The following is a 19,301-nucleotide window of genomic DNA, read 5'->3' as shown; positions in this document are numbered from 1 at the left end:
AAAAGACAGAATGAAAAATGCAAATTTGGATTTTAAGGAATCAGTGATGAGATACTCTTTGAAAATGACCTATTGACTATCCTAACTTGTTTGGTGATATCAAATTACTCAAGTGATTAGGATTGGTTTAGAAAAATTATTCCTTTTAATTTAATGCTTAAATAGAATATTAATTACTTGTTAAAATTACTCCAAGCATAATCTCTACGCAACTTGCATAAAAATCATACTGACATTGAATTAACAAAGGCATAAACATGAATATATTTATAAACTAACTACTCAAACTTACAATTACCAATCCAAATCTCAACAATTCCAATTCAAACCAAAAATTACAACTAACAATTCCTAGTTCTAAACCAAATATAACAAACTTTAAACCAGAAATCATGAATTAAATAGTCTAGACTAAGGACTAGAATTAAACTCCCCTTTGTAACTCCCAAGCTCCAGCCATTATATTCAATCCCAAAGGGCATAGTGAACTTAGCCTCTCATAGCTCTGAACCCAGTCACAACTCGTCCCAAAGATTCAGCAGCTATGGAGGACGGTTATGTTGATGGTGATGGGGTAAGGAACATTTTAATGGAGGAGAAGAAATATGAAGTTGAAAAATTCAGGGAGGTGGAATAGATAGGTTTGAAGATTGATGCCTTTTGGTCTTGTGTTCATTGGCTTTTTATTGAAGAAGAGGTCGAAGGTTGATGCCCCTCGCGGCCACTCTCCTCTAGCATGATTGAATCCTCCTATTCGTCCAAGCAAACGCACTAAAATTCATTCCCCCCAAAAATGGTTAGCTTAGCTTTCCTTGGCTTTTTTTTTTTTTGTCAACTTTTTTTAATTCCTTTCCAATATAATATAATAATCCAAAATCAATTCTTCTCTAGAGACCTACAAAATAATGAGATAATACCATAAAGTTCCAAGTTCAATTATTTAAGACTAAAGATAAAAATTGGACAAAATTTCCCCTTCCTACTTTATTTTAATAAAACCATTCATTAATTGAAAATAGTAATAATAAATGCAAATTAAGCTCATTTTAGTTGACAAAAGACCCCTAAAAAGATATAAAATAACAAGGCAAAATAGAGGTTTATCATTGAGAGCAAAATAGAGAATTATATGCAGTAACATGCTAATGTGGAGACTAGATTCCTTATCCCTAACCCGAGGCAAATATGGAGATCCAACCTTAGACAACCTTCACCTCATAACAGGTATCTTGAAAAATCTAATATGATGATGATGGAGCTATAGTTTCAACAGCTTTTGATCTACCATATTCTCCTTGAAGGCTGATGTCGAGTGGACAACTTGTGATGACAAATTCAAAGCTTCTTGTTGAAGGAAACAAGTCTCCTATAGCTTGAACTAGCTAAAAGGAAGGCCAATGTAAGAAGAGGAAGACTCAACAACTTTAGGACTTAGGCAATTAGGCTCTAGGATGATTGTCATATTTTGCATCTTTTGTAGTTAGGTTAATTTTTTGTAATAGTCCACCTTTTGATTGGATCCTTATGATAATTTGGAATGATGGTTGTCATATTTTACATCTTTTAGCCTTGGACACATGAATATGTTAATATTTATCACTTTGAGATTGATCAAAGTGATATTTTGAAATGTTGCTCTATTGCAAATGTGATGTTCATCTGTGATGTACTTCATGAAACTTTCTAAACTTATCAAATATATTACTATCTTTCCTTACCAACTATTTCTTCTTTTCTATTACACTTTCTTTCCTATTTCACAATTATATCAATGGTCCCCTTTATGCTTCAAGTGTCTTCATCTTCGGATACATTCTTCTTTACATATTATGCAAAATCCAACACTTTATTTTGCACAAAATCCAAACTTTTACACACAATCAGACAATTAGCACAAAATTTTGTCCTTCAAAATAGAGTAACATAAATTTTGACACACTGAGGTTACAACATTCGTAACTCCTATATGACGATATTCCCAAATGTCCACAAAGGTCGATGGACTTCCAACAAAATACATATAATTATGCTTTTAATACCAAAATAGTAATTTCTACTTCTAATATCATCTGACTACACATATGATTCATTAAAAAAACACCCAAGAAGCCACCAATGCACCTATCGCCGTCCTCATTCTTCATTTAGTCTTCCTCATCTTATTTTGTATTACAACTATCTCTACTTCAAGCTCATCATCTCCTCTTCTCTTCCTTACATTGTCAACATACAATGAACCTTTCCAAATACGCAAGAAGCTCATTAATAATCCCAATTGGCCTCTCCCCCATTTCCTCATCATGCCAATGATAATATCCACACCTCTACTCTGTACATCTGACAACCCTTCCCTATGTCAAAAATGTAACTTCTTAATTTTATTCCAAGGATTTAAATATTCAAAAATTGGAAAAAATGAGGTTCCAAACTATTATTTTCTCCATTTTAAATAGGGCCTTTAACTTCAACTTACCCTGGGCTTTTTTCTTTTTTTTTACCATCGCCCTCATCATTTTCTTTTGTTTTCTCTCTCTCCCTCCATGTTCTTTCGCAGCGTCGATCTCTCTCTCTCACTTCTTTCTCCATCATTATAGATCACTTTGGTAAGTAAAACTACTCCTAATTACAAAACTTCCTTCATGAAAGTTGTTCTACTTAGTTGGATCTATCTAATGATAATAATTTTGTGTTGCTTAGAGAAAATTTTTAGATCAAGAGTTTGGAGCAAGTGTTGAGTTTTGATAACTTTTAACCACAGTATTGTAGATCTATTATAGCAGATCATTTCTACCGGTTTAGATTTGTCCATTTGTTGGTTTTATATTTAAAAATTAATTTTTAGTTGAAAAATCTGTTATTTATGAGATATATCGTATTTATATCATCAAAATTAAGTTAAATAATTTATTTGGGTTGTTTGACATATTATTGAGATTTAATCAGTTTAGTTTTATTTATTAGGTGACTGGATATTTTAAAATAATTATTTTAGCTAAAAGTTTATTATTTGTAAAAAAAACTGATACTTATACCATTAAAATTTTAATTAGATTATTTATTTATAAATTTTTGAGATGCTATTAAATTTTTGATGGCTTGGTTTTGAGGTTTAAACTTCAAATGGGATTTTTAGAATTTAAAATATAATAATTTCATATTTGAAAATTTTGAAAAATTCTTTTTATTAAAGTAAATAATTTGGAGGATATAAATGAATAATTTGGCTTGTTAGAAAAATTTAAGTTAGTTCTAAAATACTTAATTTTGGGTTATGAGAGTTGTGAGAATTTAGAATAGAAGTTAAATTAAATTAAATTAGAAATTTAACTAATACATATAAGCTTAATTAATTAGATTATGATAATATGTGGTTATATTAATTGTGTAGATTAATTATTCGGTTATTGGTTTGAGCACATGGTTGACTTCGTGGCAATCCTTTTTATAGCCTTGGTGAAAGGTAACCACTTTCCACTTGTTATGTATGCTTGTATAATGTTTGTGAGTGATTTCGAATTACATGAGATTCTTGAAATGCCCTTGGGATATGATTTGAACAATGAAATGTATTATTGTTGAAATTATCTTGAGATGCTTCATGTTATTAAAAAATAGTTATGAAATTATGAATCTATAAAGTTGTTATATGGGACACAAATTTATTAAGAAATAGTTTTGAGAATTGATGTTAATTATTGAAATTTAGAAATTTTGATTTTGGTAAATGTAAAAGTTATTATGTTATTGGTAACTAATTATTTTATAAATTTTATGAGTATAAATACGAGAGAGGATGGTGAATGTTGATTGATGGGAGACATATTATAGAGGAAATAAGGGGGTAAATTTTGTATATATTATAGAGGTAATATGGTGGTAGGATGCCAAATGCATACTGGTTGATCCCTTCGCCCTTTCGTGTGTTGTAAGGCACATGACACCCCGTTAGTAGACCAAAGGGGGAACCCATAGTCCGGTCTTGTACTCTGTGGATTTTGGCCTGTTCACATCACTTGACCAGTGTGCTTCACTACAAAAAAAAAAGTCTATTAGCGACGGAAAAAAATTCCGTTGCTAATTTCCAACGGAATATTTTCCGGCGCTAATTTCTAATGGAATTTTGACGAAAATTCCGTCGGTAATTTTTTTGACGGATTTGGGATGGATTTCTAACGGACTTTAGTGACGGAATAGTTCCGTCGCAAATTCCGTCAATAAATAGGCTTAGCGACGGAATTTTGCGACGGAATATTTCCATCGCTAATTTCTACTCCTATTTTGTGACAGATTTTCTGACAGAATTTGTTTCCGTCGCAAAATTCTGTCACAAAATCCATCGCTAACATGAAATTCACAAAATTCTACATTATGATTATAAAATTTGAAAAATTTATATAATATAATAGTGTAATTATTTAGACATGTATTTTAACAATTTATATATCTATATATATAAAATATAATAGTTTAATTATTTATACATATTTTCTATTGGGAAATAGAAGAAAATTGATATCCTTATTAGGCACTTTTTTGAAATTGATTATATTTTTTTGAGCTTGTGAACTTAAATTAAAAATCTGAATATAATTCGTAATATGATTTTATTTTCTTGTTACAGTATGATTAATTTTTTTGTCAGATTGCTGCTCTTTCTTTCAACATTAGTGTCAAATAAGTGTCTTTAGATATGATAAGATATGTGAAAAGTTTCTTTAGATATGATGAGATATGTGGAAAGCGTAAAGACATGTTGAACTTTTACCTAATTGATAACTTATTTAACAACATATTGAAATATTATTTATTGACTTATTTTCATTGAATGAATAATAAGGGCGCCATAAACTATAGAGTTAAGCTGAAAACCTAATAACGAGGTCAATTTAGCTCAATTTGCGTATACTTGATCTGTTCGAAAAAAAGAAAGTTCAACAGAAGTTTTGGCAAGGTTAGTTTAGATCCAAAAGCGAGTATGTTGGGTTAGCTTCATTATTTGACTGAGGTACTCAACTAATCTATAGTGTGTGTGTGTATCCTAATTCTCATTTGTGACTTGGAGTAATAGTAAATGCTCATTTGATAATGAAATTATATGTAAGAATATCTAAGATAAACAAGGGGATGGTAAAGTATAAAAAGAGAATCAATATCTTGAATTTCTAAAACAATAATTATAAATATTTTGAATTTCTTTTTAGTCATCCAGAAATTGAGAAATGATAATTAGAAAAGAAAATTAGAGATTATAGAGTAGATCTAAGACTATAATAAGAAAAATCTTATTAGATCTAAAAATATTTGATTAGAATATTATAAAAAGCTTGACAACTTTACTTAAAAAAAAAATTTCATCCAGGTAACATATAAGTTAGAGATTCTGCCCCTATCATTATAATCCTGTGGATTAAATTTAATTTGTAAATCTCATATTTAAATATATCTATATTTTATTATCAAAGATTTCAAATATATTTGTATTAAATTTGATAAAAATATTTCGAATAAACTGCGGTTTAAATCTTTATTATTGAAGTGTCTTATATTTATGTTTTTTATTTTAACATTATTATATTCTTTTTAATGCTTATTTCTTGATATATCTTATATTTATATCACTATATATATATGTATGATATTAGTTTAACATTATTGGACAGTATTTCTATATTATTATTACTATTTAGGTTTTGAGGTATGTATTAATTTTCTCTAATTACATACTTAGATGGCAAAAATTGTTGGTAAAAAAAAGGAGGGAAAGTTGAGAGGGAAGGTACTGAAAGATAGAGTGTGTGTGAGAGAGATGTGATATAATTAAAAGTGAGATAATATATGTGAGAGAGAGGTATTATAATTAAAAGGAATAATTTTAATAATTAATTTATCATTTTAATGCTAAGTATATTTTCTATAATAACAATTTTATTTTATAATTTTTTACTAAAGAAACATTTAATTAGATTTTATATCTATATGTGTGTGAAAAATCTTGCCCCTCCAAAATATTCACATGTTCCCTCCCTCCGTTTGCAAAGGCAAAATTCATTTTCTCTCCACAAATATCACAAATTTGCTCTCTTTAGGATTTTTTTTCTAATTTCCTTCTTTTGAAAAATTACAAGAATCGCAAGAGGAGGAGCCAGACCACTTCTAAGGGTTTCCTCAACGCCTAAGGGTTTATTTCTCTGATGAAACCCCTTCACCATCATCTGCCAGTCCAGTAAAGGCGCCTCCAATCCTCCACTCCTACTCTTCTTCCATTTCTCCTCCTCAGATCAAATCGCGCCTGAATGTGCAGGTTTTGAGACTCAGAGTGTCGGCCTCCCGTTCACGTTGTTGTGTCCGTTCACATTCTTCGGTCTCCTCTTCAAAGTTTAGATTCTATTCCATTCTATCGGCCTCCTCTATTTTCATCGTCAGCGTTCAGATTCGTCACTGGGTAGCTTCTTGGCATTCTATTTCTTGTTTTCATCTTCTGGTTCAGATTCCCTTTTAGATGTCATTTTATTTGTGGGTTACTTTTTATTTCAAGGTTCACATCTCCCTTCTAGTTTTGTTGAAAATATTTCTATTGGTACTAAGTGATTGCCTTTTAGTACTGCCTTGACTAGTGACATTGCAGAGGATTAGCACTTCATTTGGTTGATTGGATTCTCTGCAATTCATTCTGGGAGATGGAAAATGAGGTACACATTTAGGCAAGCTTTAATGTATACTGGTCTTTGATATATATGCTTTTTTATTGGAGTTTTATATGTATTATTGTATACAAACATCTATAATTCCCAACCCTTATTCGTAACTTCTGTAAATTGGGCCTTTTTGCTTTCATTTGCTTTTTTTGGTTATTCGTTTTATATTTATTGTTGTATTGTTGGAATTGGCTTCTATCTAAGAAAGCTCATTCTTCGAGCTATCAAAGTACAAACATCTGATTGTGTTGTTGCTTCCATATTACGTTCATCATAGTCGGTGGATGAGTGTTGTGTAATGGTGATGGCACAAGCATTTGGTTGCTCTTGACATAAAACTCATGACATGAGAATGTTGCAAGTTAATCATGTGTAAAGCATCCTAGTTTGTTTATTTGCATTATAGATTCAATTACCTAACTAAAAAAATTCCCCCTCATGTAAAGCTGATATAGATTTCACTCTGATAGTTGCAATGCTTCAAGGCATTTGGTAACTTATGATGAGCCTGTCAGTGTAAAATATAAATGAAGAGTATTGCCTGGATATGGCCAAAACATACTGGAATACTATTGATCTAGCAAGCAGATGATGTATCAGACTCATCATGATTTAAAAGAAATTAAAAATACTTGTAGCAGGGGAATCTTCATTGAGAACCTCATGGGGACCAGTATATCGATACTAATATGTATCAATTGAATTCCAATACTAAACTTATACTTTTACAAAATTCTTTCAATATGCACGCAATTTCAACAATAAAACTTTAGCTCTTTAATTTATTATGGTTTATTAGCTTTAATGATTTCTAATTTTTTCCTGATTGTATTATTAATTTTATATTGTTAGGATGTCATTTCATTAGGATGGTCAAAGATCTTATCAGATTAGAATCTGATTTTGAGTTATTACTACAGGCCTAGCCCCAACTATATGCATTGATCATTCCAAAGGAAATAAATAAGAGCTGAGATGTTAATCCCTCAGCAGATTACAACTTAAAAAGATCGCAAACATCTGATCCAAAATGCCTATAATTTCAGCCTCAAACATTATGAGCATTATTACTTGAAACAGCAAAACAGTTTCCTACTGATTGAGCATTCCATAACTATTATGCAGATTTACATCACTTTTGCAATGCCATAATTGGGCAAATACATGTAAAATCTGTCATTACATGAGATGCTTGGTTGCTTAGAATATTAAGGGACTTATGTGTAAAACCCTTAACCTCCAAACAGGTATAAACTCGTCATAAAATCACTACTATGGTAGAAAAGGAAAGCTGTTACAACAAACTACCATAGTAGAAAGAAATTTGCATAATTTTTGAAATTAACATTTAAACTCGATTCAAACTCAAACTCCGTTGCATGCAACTAAAATCGTTCATTTACATCCACTGGGCCTCCGAGCCTCCGGCCCGGGTAACAAAAGACATCACATCAGCCCATCCAAATGGTTTCCAACAAAATAAATCAGAGTTTCATAAGACACTGGAAATGGCCTATGGCCAACCAAAGTAAGGAGATAACATTCCCTCCAGTTTACAATAAGGCCGGGTAATCAAAATATTTTAAAAGGGGTCCTAAATGTGGCAATATATACTAGCCATACATATACAAGGGCTAGAGGCCTAAAGCTAACCAAGCTCAAGCCTCTACGTCTCTTCCCGATGGCACACGCCTAGAATCTTCACCTGAAAACATTGTAAACCACGGGGTGAGACAAACGTCCCAGTAACCAACATTTCCAATTCAAGGTACTACTAAATAGGTGCTCGTGAGGTGTCAAGTGGGGCAGTTCACAAGTAATATGATAAATGATAGCCACAACCAGTCATGCAAGTGCAATGATGCAATCCCATCAACCATATCCCTCACTTTGGGGGATTTTCAAGAGCCGAACCCGGCCTATCCCTCACTATGGGAGACGTAAGGAGCCAAAAGGCCTATCCCTCACTATGGGGGACGTAAACCATCATGCATTAATGGAGGCCTTATCACGTGGTAGTAACAATCAAAACTCTCACCAATTCGCAATTCATGCATCATGCTCAAACCGTAATCAAAGAGTAAATGATCATTTCACAACTAACTTCTTTCAGTGGCCTATTTTTCACAAGTTCCAGATTCAATCAATATCAATTTAAACCCCACAAGACGGTTTTCCTTTTCAATATACAACATACACTTTGAACACAGTTGTTACTCGGTGCACAAAACATAAATCCACTTACAATACCACAAAAGCATGTACAAAGGATTGGAAAGTGGTTACCTCTCACCTGAGCAAGGAATAACAAACCAACGACACGGCCCCGTGCACCAACAAGGCTCACAACCGGTCTACACAAGCACACAACCAACATGTATTAGCTTTCAACTAATGATGTGGCCAAAACAACACTTGGGGACACAAAATTCCTAGCTCTAACCACAACTCTACCCAACTAAAAACGGTATAACCATCAAGGCAACACTCCAAGGTCATAAAAATCCATTAAAACCTTAATTCCTTTCCAAACATCAATTAAAACTCATAACCTCAAGGACCCACTATAGGAATTCAACACCCAAACATCCCATTTGAACAATTGAAGTCTTAACAACATTCTAAACGGATTAAACATCCAATTTAACCCTCCTTAACATAACCCAAATCATAAAACTCAAAATCAACCTCCACATTGTCATCCTCAATCACAAACCTCCCAATCTCATAAACCCTAACTTCAAAAACTCCAAGTTCTTCAAATCCAAGAAAACTACATCGATTAAATACTTAGACTAACCAAAAGCAATCGATTAAACTCAAAACAATCGGTCAAAAACCTTAATTCCATAACAACCTAGAAAACTCTAGGGTTTCACCATAAATCCTCAGAAATTCTAAGAAACAAAGTAGATTAGAGGTTAAAATCACTTACTTGAGGTAATGGATCCTTAGAAATGCCCCCTCCAAGCCAAAAATTCAAAACCCTAGCAGAGCCTCTCTCTCTTCCTTCAGATTTTCTAATTTACGCACATCTGACCCCTCCAGCGACTATATAGATTCGACCCCTTTCGCCGCGGCGAACCCAAAGCTTCGCCGTGGTGAACTAATCCCGAGAGGGATTACTCGCCTGAAAACCTGACTTCGCTGCGGTGAAAGCTTCCCGAGAGGAAACTCTTGCTCGCCCAGAAAACCTTCGCCGCGGCATGCCCTAACTTTGCCGCAACGAGACCTTCCCATGAGGGAAACCTCGCTCACCTGAACAACTTCGCCGCGGCGTCCCTCTGATTTCACCGCGGCCAAACCTTCCCGAAAAAGACACTCCCCCCTTGGAACTCCCGATTCGCCGCGGCGAACAAACCCTGAGAGGGATTGTTCACCTATTCCTCCAACATACCTCAATCCTAAGCCAAACACCAAGAACAAGGTTAAATCACTAATCTATCCTTAAAATCAACCAAAAAGAGGCTATTAAAACCCGATAAAACTCAGGACGTTACAATTCTCCCCAACAAGGATTTTTGTCCCCAAAATTCAAGCAATCACAATACACCACACAAACAAACACAAAACACTTACTAAGAAAATAAACGAGGGTAATCGCGTCGCATCCTTTCCTCTGTCTCCCAGGTGGCATCACCCGGACTCATGCCCTTCCAGAAAACTTTCACCAGTCGAATGGTCTTATTCCTCAACTGTTTGTCCTTCATATCAAGGATTCTTTCCGGTTCAGCCTGGTAAGTTAGATTGTCATCCAGCTCCACCTCCTCAGGCTCTACGATGTGAGACGGATCAGGGTGGTACTTCTTTAGTTGGGACACATGAAACACATCATGTACATTAGACAGGTGCGGTGGCAAAGCAACTCGATAGGCTACTTCTCCAATCCTCTCCAGAATTTCAAAGGGTCCAAGAAATCTAGGAGATAACTTCTTCGCTTTAATGGACCTCCCAATACCAGTAGTCGGCGTGACCCTAAAAAACACATGGTCACCCTCACAAAATTCTAATGGTTTCCTCCTCCTATCAGCATAACTCTTTTGCCGGCTCTGAGCTGTCAGCAACTTCTGCTTGATGACCTCAATCTTCTTTGTGGTGGCATCTACCAAGTCTGGTCCTAAAACCGTTCTTTCACTCAGTTCTGTCCAACAAAGAGGCGATCGACACTTCCAACCGTAAAGTGTTTCATAAGGGGCCATCTGGATGCTGGCATGGTAGCTATTATTATAAGCAAATTCAGCCAAAGGTAGGTGATCAATCCAACTCCCCTTGAATTTAATGGCACAAGCTCTCAACATATCCTCTAGCGTCTGAATTGTCCGCTCGGTCTGTCCATCGGTCTGTGGGTGATATGCCGTGCTGAACTTCAACTTATTACCCAAAGCCGCATTCACCGCTTTCTAAAAGTTAGAAGTAAAGCGTGGATCTTGGTCCGAGACTATACTCGATGGAACCCCATGAAGCCTGACGATTTCATCCATGTACAACTTGGCCATTCTCTCCAAGGTATAATTGACTTTGTAGGGTAAAAAGTGAGCAGATTTTGTCAATCTGTCCACTACTACCCAAATAGCGTCATAACCTTCGGGTGTCCTCGGTAAACTCACAATGAAGTCCATGGAGATGCTGTCCCACTTCCACTGAGGGATTTCTAGCCCTTGCAACAAACCTCCAGGTTGTTGATGCTCTATCTTAACTTTCTGACAAGTCAAACATCGAAGTACGAAGTCAGTCACTTCCTTCTTCATGTTGGGCCACCAATACTGCTGCTTTAGGTCATGGTACATCTTGGTTGCACCGGGGTGGATGGCGTAACGGCTTCGATGAGCCTCCTCTAGGATAGTTCTTTTAATCTCCTCATCCTAGGGAACACAAATCCGGTTCTTATACTTCAGGATGCCCATATCTCCAAATTCATAGTCCTGCACTGGGCCATCCTCTAATTCTACCCGAATCCTTGCCAACTATTCATCTTCCCATTGAGCCACTCGTAAATCCTGATAAAATTCATAATCTCCGAGCACTGCACACAGAGTAGCCTGCCCCGACGGTACAATTGGAATCTCTAATAACTCCTCGAGCAAGAATTGTTCCTTTAAGCTCATACAGAACACATGCACTGCTTTTCTACTCAGAGCATCCGCTACCACATTAGCTTTTCCAGGATGATATTTAATCTCAAAGTCATAGTCCTTCAGGAACTCCATCCAACGACGCTGTCGGTTGTTCAACTCTTTCTGATCCACCAAGTATTTCAAACTTTTATGGTCACTGAAGACTTCGAATTGGGAGCCATACAGATAATGCCTCCAGATCTTTAGTGCAAAAACTACTGCCGCTAGCTCTAAGTCATGGGTTGGGTAGTTTTCTTCATGTGGCCTCAGCTGCCTGGAAGCGTATGCCACTACCTTATTGTTCTGCATTAGCACACAACCCAAAGCCTTTAGTGATGCATCGGTGTAAAGAACATACGGTACCCCAGGGATCGAAAGTGTAAGTACCGGAACTGTAGTCAACCTGGTCTTTAGCTCTTGGAACGCTGATTCACATTTCTCCGTCCAAACAAACGATTGATCCTTCTTGGTTAACTTAGTCAATGGCATTACAATCTGAGAAAAGCCTTGGATGAATCTCCGATAGTAGCCAGCTAATCCCACAAAACTCCACACCTCAGTTACCGATCTGGGGACTTCCCACTTAAGTACTGCGTCCACCTTGTTAGGATCCACTGCTACTCCCTGAGCTGACACCACATGACCCAAGAACTTCACTTCTTTTAGCCAAAACTCACACTTTGACAGCTTAGCATACAACTGGTGGTCCCTTAAAATCCGTAGTGTAATGTGAAGATGCTCTCAATGTTCTTCCTCACTTCTAGAATAAATCAGAATGTCATCGATGAACACTACCACAAATCTGTCCAAATAAGGTCGGAAGATCCAATTCATGTAGTCCATAAAGACAGCTGGAGCATTTGTCAGTCCAAAAGGCATCACCAAAAACTCATAGTGTCCATAACAAGTTCAAAAGGCCGTTTTTGAAATGTCCTCTGCTCGTACCCTCAACTGATGGTATCCTGATCTCGGATCAATCTTAGAGAAAACTGACGCTCTGACTAATTGGTCAAATAAGTCATCAATTCTAGGCAATAGGTACTTGTTCTTGATTGTGACCTTGTTTAATTGTCGATAGTCGATACACAGCCTCAAGCTACTATCTTTCTTCCTCACAAACAAAACCGGCGATCCCCACGGTGACACACTTGGTCGGATAAGTCCCTTTTCTAACAATTCTTCTAGCTGCTTTTTCAATTCTACCAATTCTGAAGGAGACATTCTATAGGGAGCCTTTGAGACTGGGGTGGTTCCCGGAACCAATTCTATGGAGAACTCTACTTCCCACTCTGGAGGTAGTCCTGCAACCTCGTTTAAAAACACCTCAGGGTAGTCCCTCACCACAGCTATCTGTTCAATTCCTCCTGCCTCATCCTCACTAATTGAAAAGAAGACAATGAAGGCCTGGCACCCCTTCCTCACCACCTTCTCTACTTGAGCAGCTGACAACAAAACTGGACCACCTAACATTTCAACACATAAGGCACCTACCGGAATCGTCACCAACCTCCTTTTACAATCAAGGATTGCACCATTGGCCATCAACCAGTTCATGCCAATAATCACATCGATACCTTTCAGAGGTAGACAAAACAAATCTATTGTAGAATCTCGATTCTCAAACTAAAGTGCAAGCTCTAGACACGCTCTTCCAGTTACGACAGTGACTCTCGCAGGAGTAGACACTCTCAAATCATATGGTAGCTCAACCACAGGCAAGCTCAACTTCTGAGCATAGTCCACAGAAATAAAGGAGTGCGTAGCACCTGAGTCAAATAAAGCAGAAATAACATGCCCCTCAAGTAGAATGTTACCTCGAATCAAGTTTGGAGATGCAGAAGCCTCCTCATTTGTCATGGCATAGACACATCCCGGAACAGTAGAACGACCAGCTTGAGGTGTTGGTTGACTCTCTGGACAGTTTCTGGCAATATGTCCCCACCGGTGGCATCGAAAGCACTCCCATCATTGCCCCGCATGCCTACCCCCACATCTGGGCCACGGTCCAGTAACACTCGGGGTGGTCATTAATGAATCTCGACGGGAGCCCTGTCCTCTGCTAGTTTGATTGTTTGGATTCTGGCGCCTCTGCATAAAGCCCCTCTAAGCGTTCGACCTCTGATTCTGCTCTTGATTCCTGTTTCTCCCTGAGCTACCTGAGCTCCCAGAGCTGTACTAACTTCTTTTCCCCACTCCTCTTGTAGGACCAGGCTAACAGGCTGCTCGAGCTTGGTTTTCAGCCCTCCTTGCCTCTACCACCTCTCTTGTCCTTCTAGCTGCTACCCGCAGCTTCACACACATCTCCTCAAAAGTATTGACCTCTAACAGGGCCAATTGCTGTTTCAACTCTGGCCTTGCACGATTCATCAACTGTTGAGCTAGCCAGAATGAATGATCTTCTGTCTGCCTGGGCATATACTTTACCAAGTCTATAAACCTTGTGATAAACTGATCCTCATGCATCTCTCCCTGCTTCAAGGAGTAGAACAGGAATTGCTTTTCCATTCGCAACTCCTTCAGAAAGAAATGATCATAGAACATCTGCTTGAAGGTATCGTAGTCTAACTGAGATATATCAGAAGGTCTTGCACTATCCCACCAATGTCTTCCTTGCTCCACAAGATAAGTGACCGCCACTTGTACCTTGAGCGGGGAAAGACAAGGAACAGCAGTAAAGATTGTCTCCATCCGCTCAATCCACTTCTCTGTATCTGACGGTTCCAAACTTCCCTTAAACTGTGGAGGATCATGACGATGCACCTCTCTCCATACCTTGGTGATGTCATTCAGTAGCGGAGGGTAAATCACTCCCTCTGAAGTATCTCCTCCCTGGCTAACTCCTCGATACTCCTCCCTCTGAGGTAAGTCTCTAGCTCGATCACCACCTCTAAACCCCCTTTCTCCTTCTCCTTGTGCCTCCATAGTCACCTCGTTCTCTCGGTCCTCTTAATTGACCGACTCTTGATGCTTCCTCGTGAAGTCTTCTTCAAACTTTCTCAATCTTTCATCTACCACTGCTGTCATCATCTCCCTTATTTGTCTCAGAAAGGCCTCATTCTCTTGAGGCAGTCCGTTACCAACTGGATCTGTCTGACGTGTCTGTACCATCCTTCCTCTCCCCAACTAAGGATGGAAACCCTCATTAGTAAAGAAAAGAAAGGAACACAAAACAAACAGGGAAGGTATGTATGAAGTATGTATATTGCCACTAGGAAAAGAAACAATTTCAAAAAAAACAAACTGGCTCTGAGTACCAATTTGTAAAACCCTTAACTCCAAATAAGTATAAACTCGTCATAAAATCACTACTATGGTAGAAAAGGAAAGCTGTTACAACAAACTACCATAGTAGAAAGAAATTTGCATAATTTTTGAAGTTAACATTTAAACTCGTTTCAAACTCAAACTCTATTGCATGCAACTAAAATCGTTCACTTACATCCACTAGGGCTCCGAGCCTCCGGCCCGGGTAACAAAAGACATCACATCAGCCTATCCAAATGGTTTCCAACAAAATAAATCAGAGTTTCATAAGACACTGGAAATGGCCTATGGCCAACCAAAGTAAGGAGATAACATTCCCTCCAGTTTACAATAAGGCCGGGTAATCAAAATATTTTAAAAGGGGTCCTAAATGTGGCAATATATACTAGCCATACATATACAAGGGCTAGAGGCCTAAAGCTAACCAAGCTCAAGCCTCTACGTCTCTTCCCGATGGCACACGCCTAGAATCTTCACCTGAAAACATTGTAAACCACGGGGTGAGACAAACGTCCCAGTAACCAACCTTTCCAATTCAAGGTACTACTAAATAGGTGCTCGTGAGGTGTCAAGTGGGGCAGTTCACAAGTAATATGATAAATGATAGCCACAACCAGTCATGCAAGTGCAATGATGCAATCCCATCAACCATATCCCTCACTTTGGGGGATTTTCAAGAGCCGAACCCGGCCTATCCCTCACTATGGGGAATGTAAAGAGCCAACCATCATGCATTAATGGAGGCCTTACCACGTGGTAGTAACAATCAAAACTCTCACCAATTCGCAATTCATGCATCATGCTCAAATCGTAATCAAAGAGTAAATGATCATTTCACAACTAACTTCTTTCAGTGGCCTATTTTTCACAAGTTCCATATTCAATCAATATCAATTTAAACCCCACAAGACGGTTTTCCTTTTCAATATACAACATAAACTTTGAACATAGTTGTTACTCGGTGCACAAAACATAAATCCACTCACAATACCACAAAAGCATGTACAAAGGATTGGAAAGTGGTTACCTCTCACCTGAGCAAGGAATAACAAACCAACGACACGACCCCGTGCACCAACAAGGCTCACAACCGGTCTACACAAGCACACAACCAACATGTATTATCTTTCAACTAATGATGTGGCCAAAACAACACTTGGGGACACAAAATTCCTAGCTCCAACCACAACTCTACCCAACTAAAAACGGTATAACCATCAAGGCAACACTCCAAGGTCATAAAAATCCATCAAAACCTTAATTCCTTTCCAAACATCAATTAAAACTCAACCTTGAGGACCCACTATAGGAATTCAATACCCAAACATCCCATTTGAACAATTGAAGTCTTAACAACATTCTAAATGGATTAAACATCCAATTTAACCCTCCTTAACATAACCCAAATCACAAAACTCAAAATCAACCTCCACATTGTCATCCTCAATCACAAACCTCCCAATCTCATAAACCCTAACTTCAAAACCTCCAAGTTCTTCAAATCCAAGAAAACTACACCGATTAAATACTTAGACTAACCCAAAGCAATCGATTAAACTCAAAACAATCGGTCAAAAACCTTAATTCCATAACAACCTAGAAAACTCTAGGGTTTCACCATAAATCCTCAGAAATTCCAAGCAAGAAAGTAGATTAGAGGTTAAAATCACTTACTTGAGGTAATGGATCCTTAGAAATGCCCCCTCCAAGCCAAAAATTTGAAACCCTAGCAGAGCCTCTCTCTCTTCCTTCAGATTTTCTAATTTTCGCACATCTGACCCCTCCAGCGACTATATAGATTCGACCCATTTCGCCGCGATGAACCCAAAGCTTCGCCGCGGCGAACTAATCTCGAGAGGGATTACTCACCTGAAAACCTGATTTCGCCACTGTGAACTCCAATCTTCGCCGCGGTGAAAGCTTCCCGAGAGAAAACTCTCGCTTGCCCAGAAAACCTTCGCCGCGACATGCCCTAACTTCGCCGCGGTGAGACCTTCCGAGAGGAAAACCTCGCTCACCTGAACAACTTCACCGCGGCGTCCCTCTAATTTCGCCGCGGCCAAACCTTCCCGAAAAAGACACTCCCCCCTTGGAACTCCCGGTTCACCGTGGTGAAGTAAAACTTCACCGCGACGAACAAACCCTGAGAGGGATTGTTCACCTATTCCTCCAACATACCTCAATCCCAAGCCAATCACCAAGATCAAGGTTAAATCACTAATCTATCCTTAAAATCAACCAAAAAAAGGCTATTAAAACCCGATAAAACTCAGGACGTTACATGATGTACGTATATATTGTCTATGTATAGAGTTACCAATTATTGAAATGCTTGGTTGCTTGGTGAATGCTTTTTTTTTCTTCTGGTTTTAATTTGTTGAGCTGATTGTGTGTGCAGGGTTGGATTATAATAATTTGAGATACAGTAGCTTCTTTGATAGAGTTAGCTAGAGGTCTAGTGGCAACCCAAACACAAGTTGTAGAACTATTCAAGTAAGGTGACCATTTAACTGTTAGTTGGGTTGACGTATAATGTTTTGTTTTTTTTTTTATCTGGCTTGATATATGTTGTTTGATTTTTGTTGGTAGGTAGTCTCAATACATTCCTATCTCTTACATTTTTCAGAATATTTTTCAGTTTTTTTTTTGTACTTCAAAGCTATCTCTTAATGATTGTTTAGCAAGTCTTGTCTTTGGTAGGAGTTGTCCTTAAATAAAACTTGTTAGTTTCTTCATATACAAATGTTGACATTTAACTTTGCTTATTCACATATGTGTGTGTGTATTTGTTTGCCATATATATTACTTGTCTTCTCCAATTCTTACATATTATTATTGCACACCTCTTTCTTAGAATGGAAGGCCCAGAAAATCGGAGATGGATGTACAATAGAATAGATCCATGTACTAAATGGGTTACAATAGAATTTGTGCAAGGTGTAGAGGACTTTCTTACTTATGCAATGCAATCACCTTATTGCCAAAACTTCGTGTACTAAATGGGTTACAAGAAGAAGAGGAACTTCAAGATGATGAAGAAACAGAAGATGGTGAGGAAGATTCTCATATGGATGAAGATGAAGATGAAGATGAAGATGAAGATGAAGATGATGCATAAATTATGGTTGTGACATTGCATTTGTTATTTAGTTTTCAGTTTGATTGATTGCATTAACTTCTTATTTATTTTTCATTTAGATTAGATTATAATTTTGTTAATTTCTAAAGAAGATTTAGTTCTTATTGATTTAGTTTTTATTCATTTATTTAATTTTGAATATGCAGATGGCAAGTCGTCGACTAAAGCGTGGTAGAGGGTAATGGAGTACTCCATCACCTGCACAATTAACCTTAATGTTCTTAAATTTATGACATTTTATTGTATGGGATTATTTTTAAATTCCAAATTGTTTCTTATAAAAAAAATTGAACTATTTGCAGTTTAAAAACTTTACTTATTATCATGAAATTTATTTCTTTCTAAACAATTTATTAAAAAAACCTATTTAAAAAAATAATTGACAAAATTTTGTTGCAAATCAAAAAAATAAGCATAAAAATTGAAGAAAAAAAATTTGTGACTGATTTGCAAGGAATTTCCGTCACAAATTCCATCACAAATGTGTGTGAGTTAGCGATGAAAAATTCCGTCACAAAATATAGCAAGTTAGTGACAGAATTTTTTGTTGCTAAATGCGGTACTTTGCGACGGAATATTCCGTCCCCAATTTCGTGGCAAATATTGTAGAATTAGCGACGGAAATTCCGTCGCTAAATACAGTATTTAGGGATGGAAATTCCGTCGCTAAATGCAATATTTAGCGACAGAATATTCCATTGCTAATCGTACTTTATTTGCCACGGAATTGGCGACGGAATATTCCGTTGCAAAGTACCGCATTTAGTGATGGAAAATTCCGTCGCTAATTTGAGACCGAAAATCCGTCCTAAATCCGTCACAAAATTAGCGACGGAAAATCCGTTGCAAATCCGTCCGTCGCAAACCAATTAGTGACGAGGCTGTTTGTGGCAGAACATTTTCTGTCGCTAATTCCGTCGCTAATACTTTACCGACGGAATTCCATCTCTAAATTCCATCGTAAATCGATTTAGCGACGGAATTTCCGTCGCTAATAGCTCTTTTTTTGTAGTGCTTATTATGTTGAGCTATCAGTCACATAGGTCAGTACTAGCCCATAGGTTCAGTCAGAGGAAATAAGGTGTGAGG

The 19,301-nt window shown here is 37.2% G+C and overlaps 1 long non-coding RNA gene across 6 annotated transcripts; it reads left to right on the top strand.

Moving 5' to 3' along the window:
• Nucleotides 1-562: 562 nt before the first annotated feature.
• Nucleotides 563-18,558, top strand: LOC114735282 (uncharacterized). 6 transcript variants are annotated; one of them, XR_003739254.1, is made up of 4 exons: nucleotides 563-574; nucleotides 6,500-6,689; nucleotides 17,472-17,571; nucleotides 17,928-18,542. It is a non-coding gene; the product is annotated as an uncharacterized LOC114735282 (long non-coding RNA). The 6 variants fall into 6 exon arrangements; XR_003739250.1 differs by lacking the exon at nucleotides 563-574 and having other exon boundaries at nucleotides 6,204-6,689; nucleotides 17,928-18,197; nucleotides 18,359-18,558; XR_003739253.1 differs by lacking the exon at nucleotides 563-574 and adding an exon at nucleotides 6,204-6,442 and having other exon boundaries at nucleotides 6,600-6,689.
• The last annotated feature ends 743 nt before the right edge of the window (nucleotides 18,559-19,301 follow it).

Source organism: Neltuma alba, unplaced genomic scaffold (genome assembly GCF_004799145.2).
Source record: "Neltuma alba isolate B1F8T4 unplaced genomic scaffold, ASM479914v2 tig00013198_pilon, whole genome shotgun sequence".
Classification (NCBI taxonomy): domain Eukaryota; kingdom Viridiplantae; phylum Streptophyta; class Magnoliopsida; order Fabales; family Fabaceae; genus Neltuma; species Neltuma alba.
This window is presented reverse-complemented; position numbering and strand designations above follow the sequence as displayed.